Genomic DNA, 8,167 nt, shown 5'->3' with positions numbered 1-8,167 from the left:
TAATTTTAAGCTTGCATCCCTGTTCTCTTCTGACAATGACTTTTCTAGGAGAATGAAAAACAAAAAGATAATATGAAAATGTTTTAGCACCCTATATTGATGGGAGTAAGTGTACATCTATTAGAAGAGAGAAATCACCCCACCCCAATTAGTTGATATAGCACATTTGGCTAATGGGTAAAAGAAATGTCGTGTTCACAGATCAGAGAAAAATTGAATTTCTATATCAATCTACCAAGAAACCACTAATTAAATGTTGAGTAGATTTCAGACATGTCCTATAAGCCCTACTGTGGCTGTGATGTTTTGGTTTTTACTTTAGAATGTTTATTGATTCATTTCAATTTAACAGATATTTACTATCACTTTATGCAGGCATGAAGCTAGGCACTGGGATGCAAAGAGTAATTAAATATGGGACAAGGTGTGCTGAAGAAGACTACTGGTCCTATGAGATTGCTGTATGTGAGAATCCATATGAGAGGCTAAGAATATTGTACACAAAGATCCTTGATGTTCTTGAGCAAATCCCTAAAAATGCAGCATATAAAAAGTGTACAGAACAGATTACAAATGAGAAGCTAGCTATGCTTAAAGTAGAACCAGATGTTAAAAAATTAGAAGACCAACTTCAAGGTGGCCAAATAGAAGAGGTGATTCATCAGGCTGAAAATGAACTAAATGTGGTGAGAAAAACGATGCAGTGGAAACCATGGGGGGCATTAGTGGAAGAGCCTCCTGCCAATCAGTGCAAACAGCCAATATAATTATTAAATGACTTTGGTGGGTTGAGGGAAACAGATGTAATTAAATATTCTGTTACATTAAGAGTGTGTTCATATTATTGACATTTTATAATCAAGAAAACTGACACAGAAAATACTTAGGAGACTTGTTAAATGAGTGATTATGGTAATATCATCTTATGAGTTAATTTTTGATTTGTAAATTTTTCACACAAATTATTTCCAAGACAATATTTCTTTGAATAAAGAGGTTGTGGGAAGATTTGAAAATTAGAAAAATTCCTACCAATCTTCAATGCAGAGACTATAATCAAAAAGTCGTTTCTTTAGTAGTATCTTCAATACATCATTTAATATTCTTATTATCCTAAAGAAGAAAAAGCCCTTAATTATTGTCTAAACAAATTTATAGATCACTGTTTGAAGCAAACAGAATGATTATTATTTTCAAATGTGAAAAGCACAAGTGGCTGGTACAAAAATTTGAAATTATGGTTAACCTCCTTGGCTGTGATCTTATGTATATAAAGCCAAATTTAAATATATAATAATATAATAAAGCAAACACATGAGCCATACTCACAAGGAGCTCAAAATTGTGAGGGGAAGGTAAAAATCATGTTCTATGATTTTTATGTTATGTTATAACATAACATTATGTTATTATTATGTTATACTGTGATGACATTGGATAGAAAAACTCTTTTATTATTTTAAATCACGGGAGCACAGCAGAGTGATTAATTGTTCTTGACTTGGATGAGAGGAGGGATGGGGAAGACTTGAAAGAGGAGAGAACTTTTGAACTGGGTGTGGAATTATTTGAATAATAGAAGAATAGAAGAAAGAATAAGTGTCTTTCTCTCAGGCTTACATTAAGGCAAAAGACATGGACATGTACAAAATGTTCAGGGAAACATTGGGTAAATAACTTGCCTTACATAAAAATCTTAATTTTTTATGTGAAGAGTGATGACAGAAACATGGGAAAGACACCTGGATTCAGCCTGGGAGTGATCTGACACACCATTCTTAGGACTGTGGATCTTAAACCCTCATTATGAGAAATGATTGAAAAATTTAAACAAAGTGTGATGACCAATATTAAATATTAGGAAGATTATTTTATCATGATTTCTTCACAGAGCTTCATTGTGTTTTGGTGCCTAGATTTGCTGCCTCAAAATCCAGTACCACACTGATACCCAACCTGAACTTTTGATGGTGACTTCATTTCTCATTTTGGTACCTAAAGGAGCTCTTATTTATTCTTGGTGTTTTGAAGTTTCATGACATATGCCTTAGAGTTTTTTATTATCTATTTTAGACTCAGTAATTTCACCATTGAAAATGCCTTACATCACTTGTTTGATAATTTCCATAATTTTACCTGTTCCATCTTTCCAAAATTCCAGTTAGTCAGTACTTGAATACCTGTTCATCTTTCTTTTAGTTCTATTTTCTTTTTTTATTATTATTATTATACTTTAAGTTTTAGGGTACATGTGCACAATGTGCAGATTAGTTACATATGTATACATGGGCCATGCTGGTGCGCTGCACCCACTAACTCATCATCTAGCATTAGGTATATCTCCCAATGCTATCCCTCCTCCCTCCCCCCACCCCACCACAGTCCCCAGAGTGTGATGTTCCCCTACCTGTGTCCATGTGTTCTCATTGTTCAATTCCCACCTATGAGTGAGAATATGCAGTGTTTGGTTTTTTGTTCTTGCGATAGTTTACTGAGAATGATGGTTTCCAATTTCATCCATGTCCCTACAAAGGACATGAACTCATCATTTTTTATGGCTGCATAGTATTCCATGGTGTATATGTGCCACATTTTCTTAATTCAGTCTATCATTGTTGGACATTTGGGTTGGTTCCAAGTCTTTGCTATTGTGAATAATGCCACAATAAACATACATGTGCATGTGTCTTTACAGCAGCATGATTTATAGTCCTTTGGGTATAGTCCCAGTAATGGGCTGGCTGGGTATTTCTAGTTCTAGATCCCTGAGGAATCGCCACACTGACTTCCACAATGGTTGAACTAGTTTACAGTCCCACCAACAGTGTAAAAGTGTTCCTATTTCTTCACATCCTCTCCAGCACCTGTTGTTTCCTGACTTTTTAATGATTGCCATTCTAACTGGTGTGAGATGGTATCTCATTGTGGTTTTGATTTGCATTTCTCTGATGGCCAGTGATGATGAGCATTTTTTCATGTGTTTTTTGGCTGCATGAATGTCTTCTTTTGAGAAGTGTCTGTTCATGTCCTTCGCCCACTTTTTGATGGGGTTGTTTGTTTTTTTCTTCTAAATTTGTTTGAGTTCATTGTAGATTCTGGATATTAGCCCTTTGTCAGATGAGTAGGTTGCGAAAATTTTCTCGCATTTTGTAGGTTGCCTGTTCACTCTGATGGTAGTTTCTTTTGCTGTGCAGAAGCTCTTTAGTTTAATTAGATCCCATTTGTCAATTTTGGCTTTTGTTGCCATTGCTTTTGGTGTTTTAGACATGAAGTCCTTGCCCATGCCTATGTCCTGAATGGTAATGCCTAGGTTTTCTTCTAGGGTTTTTATGGTTTTAGGTCTAACATTTAAGTCTTTAATCCATCTTGAATTGATTTTTGTATAAGGTGTAAGGAAGGGATCCAGTTTCAGCTTTCTACATATGGCTAGCCAGTTTTCCCAGCACCATTTATTAAATAGGGAATCCTTTCCCCATTGCTTGTTTTTCTCAGGTTTGTCAAAGATCAGATAGTTGTAGATATGCGGCATTATTTCTGAGGGCTCTGTTCTGTTCCATTGATCTATATCTCTGTTTTGGTACCAGTACCATGCTGTTTTGATTACTGTAGCCTTGTAGTATAGTTTGAAGTCAGGTAGTGTGATGCCTCCAGCTTTGTTCTTTTGGCTGAGGATTGACTTGGCGATGTGGGCTCTTTTTTGATTCCATATGAACTTTAAAGTAGTTTTTTCCAATTCTGTGAAGAAAGTCATTGGTAGCTTGATGGGGATGGCATTGAATCTATAAATTACCTTGGGCAGTGTGGCCATTTTCACGATATTGATTCTTCCTACCCATGAGCATGGAATATTCTTCCATTTGTTTGTATCCTCTTTTATTTCCTTGAGCAGTGGTTTGTAGATCTCCTTGAAGAGGTCCTTCACATCCCTTGTAAGTTGGATTCCTAGGTATTTTATTCTCTTTGAAGCAATTGTGAATGGGAGTTCACTCATGATTTGGCTCTCTATTTGTCTGTTGTTGGTGTATAAGAATGCTTGAGTTCTATTTTCTAAGCAATTTCTTTGACATTATCTTTTAATCCTTTTTTAAAAAGTGTTTGTTTGTTATTTGGAGGAAAAGCTTTTTCTTGAGAATAATTTTGATTATCTTTTTCTGTATAAACCAGGTCCTGTTTCACAGAAGTAATATCTTTTTTTCATAAAGTTTACTCTGCTCTCAAATTTATCTGTTTTTTATTATATGCTGTATTAAGTTATTAGGTAAGCTAGTTAGCTAGTTAATTGCCTTTGTGCTTTTCATATGAGAAGCTTTCTCAAAATGTGAGATAATTCTTGTCTGTCTGGTATTATTTCCAACTAAGGCATAGAAAGCTGATTGAAAGGAGCAGAGCTTTGGAACATCTATAAAAGGCAACAAACCAGGCTGTTTTGGTTTTTTGTTTGTTTTGGTTTGGTTTTGAGACAGAGTCTTGCTCTGTCACCCAGGCCTGAGTACAGTGGTGTGATTATAGCTCATTGCAGCCTCAAACTCCTAGGCTCAAGCAATCCTCCTACTTCAGCCTTCCAACCCCCAACAGGCCCTGGTGTGTGTTGTTTCCCTCCCTGCATCCATGTGATCTCATTGTTCAACTCCCACTTATAAGTGAGAAAATGCGGTGTTTGGTTTTCTGTTCCTGTGTTTGCAGAGAATGATGGCTTCCAGCTTAATCCATGTCCCTGAAAAGGACGTGATCTCATTCTTTTTTATGACTGCCTCTTTTTAAATGAGGTTTTATTTGAACACAGCCATGCTCATTCATTTATATAATGTCTAAGGCTACTTTCATGCTACAACAGCAAAATTGCATAGCAGACCATGTGGTCCACAAAGCTGAAAGTATTTATTCTCTGGCCCTTTACAGAAAGTTTGCTGACCCTTGCTCTCATTTAAAGCCTCTTATAATTTAATTAGAGAAGCCTTTATAAAATACACTCAGACTTTTCATACTTTACATTTCCAGTTGAAGTTTCCAAAAAGTACACACTGACATGACAAAAGGAGAGAAAACAGTCCTAGACAGAACCATCACAATCCAAGACAAACCATCACAATCCTAGACAAACTTCTCCCAAGATAAGTAGTGTCTATTTTTCAATCTACTGAAGTATATAATATATGCCAAGTACTACGCTAGTCACCGGGAGTACAAAGATGAATACCTGACCTTACCCTCAATGAGCCTAGAATCCAGCAAGGAATGAAGGAAAACATGTAAACAGACATTTATATAATGTCGTGTAGCATATACTCTAAAGGGGTTGTAAAGATCACTTAGAAAGCTCAGATGAATAATTATAAACTTTAGCAAAATATGTTAAACTAAACATATGCATTTATTCACTGCTACCTCCCAAAATGCCACTAAAATTAGAGTAAAAGAACTATATGTCTATACACAAATATACATATACTCCTAGATACACATATACACTAATACTGCGAAGTATGCATACACGGAGACATGTATATATAGGTAAGGCAAGCCACAGATATGGACAAAATATTCATAATGTGTATGTTTTACAAAGGACTTGTACCCAGAATATGTACAACCTAATAATAATAAGACAGCAACTGAATAAAAATGGGCACAAGATTTGAATAGATACTTCACAAATGAAAGTATATGAAGGACAAATAAGTACAGAAAAGGTGCTCAATATAATTAGTTATCAGTAAAATGCCAATTAAAACCACAGTAAGATACTACTACATACTCACTAGAATGGCTTATAGTAAAAACACTGACTTTACCAAGTGTTAGGATCTGAAGCAACTGAAACTCTCATATATTATTGATACTATGTGTGATGGTTAATTCTATGTGTCAATTTGAATGGGCCACAGGGTGCCAGATATTTTGTCAAATATTATATGGGTGTGTCTGTGAAAGTGTTTTTGAATGAGATTAACATTTGGGTTGTAGACCAAGTAAAGCAGATTGCCCTCCTTAATGTGGGTTGGCTCCATAAAATCAATTGAAGGCTTGAATAAATACAACAAAAAGGCTGACCTTCCCAAGAGTGACAGTGAGCTCCTACTGCCTGACAGTTTTGAGCAGGAACATCAGCCTGCCTGTCTTTGGATCCCAACATCAGCTCTTCTTGGGTCTCAAGCTTGCTGGCTTTCATACAGGAAATGTTCATACTAGAACCATCAGCACTCCTGGGTCTCCATCTTCACATATATATATATATATATATATATATATATATACACACACACTATATAAAATATATACAGCTATATATACTATATATAAATATATAGTATATATAAATATATAATATATAAATATATATAGCAAAATATGTATACATGTATACATATAGCTATATATATATATATAGCTATATATGTATATATACACACACACACACACAAACAGACATCCTATTACTTCTGTTTCTCTGGAGAACCCAGACTAATACATACTTTGGAAACAAGAGTAGTCCTAGACAAATAGAATTTTAAGGATGAGTTATCAAAACTGATGCTAGTGTTTCTGTGATTGGACCTATAATCTGATTAAAGACACTAATGACTCTAAATTTAGTAGAAAAGAGAGCATTAATAGCCTGTGGTGTGATCTGGCAATAGAGATATGCAAAATATCTTCATTTGTTATTCCTAATCAATCACTTATAAGAAGCAAAGAGCTGGGAGACTATGTATATAATATTTTTAACATATTTGGCAAACTAACACAGGTAATGAGTCTAATTATAGATCTAGAAGCAAAGATGGGTGGTGGATCTAGAAGCAAACGCAGATAATGTTACTACATAAAAATGGGAAAAGAAAAGCTCAGGCAAACTCAGAAATTCACATTGCCAGTTCATGCAACACATAAATGACCTGAAAGCTTCTATGTGAGCTCTGAAGAAGAACCATCTCTCCTATGGCCTCAGGACCAAAATTGCTGAAAAATCAAACTCAAAATGGCCTTCTACAACTGGCTGAATTACAGTGTAAGTTGAACACCGAGCCTCATAAAATGTCTACTTTTAAAGTAAGGGCATTGATTAGGAAGAAATGAGATCATGATAATACGAGTGAGTGTAAGAAACCCCTAATAAAGCTACGGATATTGACCCCCTAAATTCTGATGAATCTTTGCCAGTGGAAGAGGCCTCCCCATCCCCAAGAGGAGATGGCTCTGTACCCATAGTGGAAGCAACCACCCCACCTTCAATGACAGCAGCCTCTCTATCCTGGTCTGGGAGGATTAACCCTGCATTTCCAGAGGAACTTGTAATGGCCTCCCCTGAGGCAGTTGCCGTGCAAGATAGAGCTGAGTCTCCTCAGAACCAAACACCACCATCCATCTTTGCTTCTAGATCTGTAATTAGACTCAAGTTCCAGCAAGAACCTAAAGGTAGGTGAGGTAGAAAATACAACTCATGACGAGATGTGCTATACTCCAAAAGAATGACTTAAGTTTTCTAATTTATACAGATATAGGTTAGGTAACATATGTGGGAGTGGATATTAAAGATGTGGGATAATGGTAGAGAAACATAAAGTTGGATCAGGATGAATTTATTGAAATGGGCTCACAAAGCAGAGATTCTGTATTTAGTGCTCTAGCTCAGGGAATTAGAAAGGGCTCTAACAGTTTATTTGTTTGGTTGGCTGAAGCATGAATCAAAAGGTGGCCCACACTGAGTGAGTTGAAAATGCCGGACCTGCCTTTGTTTAATGTAGAGGAAAGCATTCAAAGGTGTAGAAAGATTGGAATGTCAGCCTTGATTTGTCATTTAAGATCTAATCATCCACCCTGGTTGGGTCCAGAAGACATATCTTTCATCACTATCGTGAAAAATAAATTTGTGAGAGAAGGCCCAGTATCCTAGAAGAGCTCTATGATCACATTTTCTGTAGGCCAGACCTTACAAGTGAGAACTGTGGTCATTAGATTGGGAAATTTAAATGTAATAAGAGAGTAGTTGGATCTCAGAATGTCTGGGGCCATGTGTTGGTACTCAATCACCAAAGGCAAAGTAGGTATGGTTACCATAATGGACAGCAATCAGAATAGTTGACATGGTGTCTCTAGGAGTGAAATAGATAGTATGCCTACTAAATTTTTACTTGATCTATATAAGCTGAAAAGTTCTAGGGCAAAT

The 8,167-nt window shown here is 36.0% G+C and overlaps 1 pseudogene; it reads left to right on the top strand.

Annotated features, from left to right (window-relative positions):
* The first annotated feature begins 414 nt into the window (after window positions 1-414).
* On the top strand, window positions 415-767 carry LOC101153843 (NADH dehydrogenase [ubiquinone] 1 alpha subcomplex subunit 5-like; annotated as a pseudogene).
* The last annotated feature ends 7,400 nt before the right edge of the window (window positions 768-8,167 follow it).

This window comes from Gorilla gorilla, chromosome 5, assembly GCF_029281585.2.
Source record: "Gorilla gorilla gorilla isolate KB3781 chromosome 5, NHGRI_mGorGor1-v2.1_pri, whole genome shotgun sequence".
NCBI lineage: Eukaryota > Metazoa > Chordata > Mammalia > Primates > Hominidae > Gorilla > Gorilla gorilla.
This window is presented reverse-complemented; position numbering and strand designations above follow the sequence as displayed.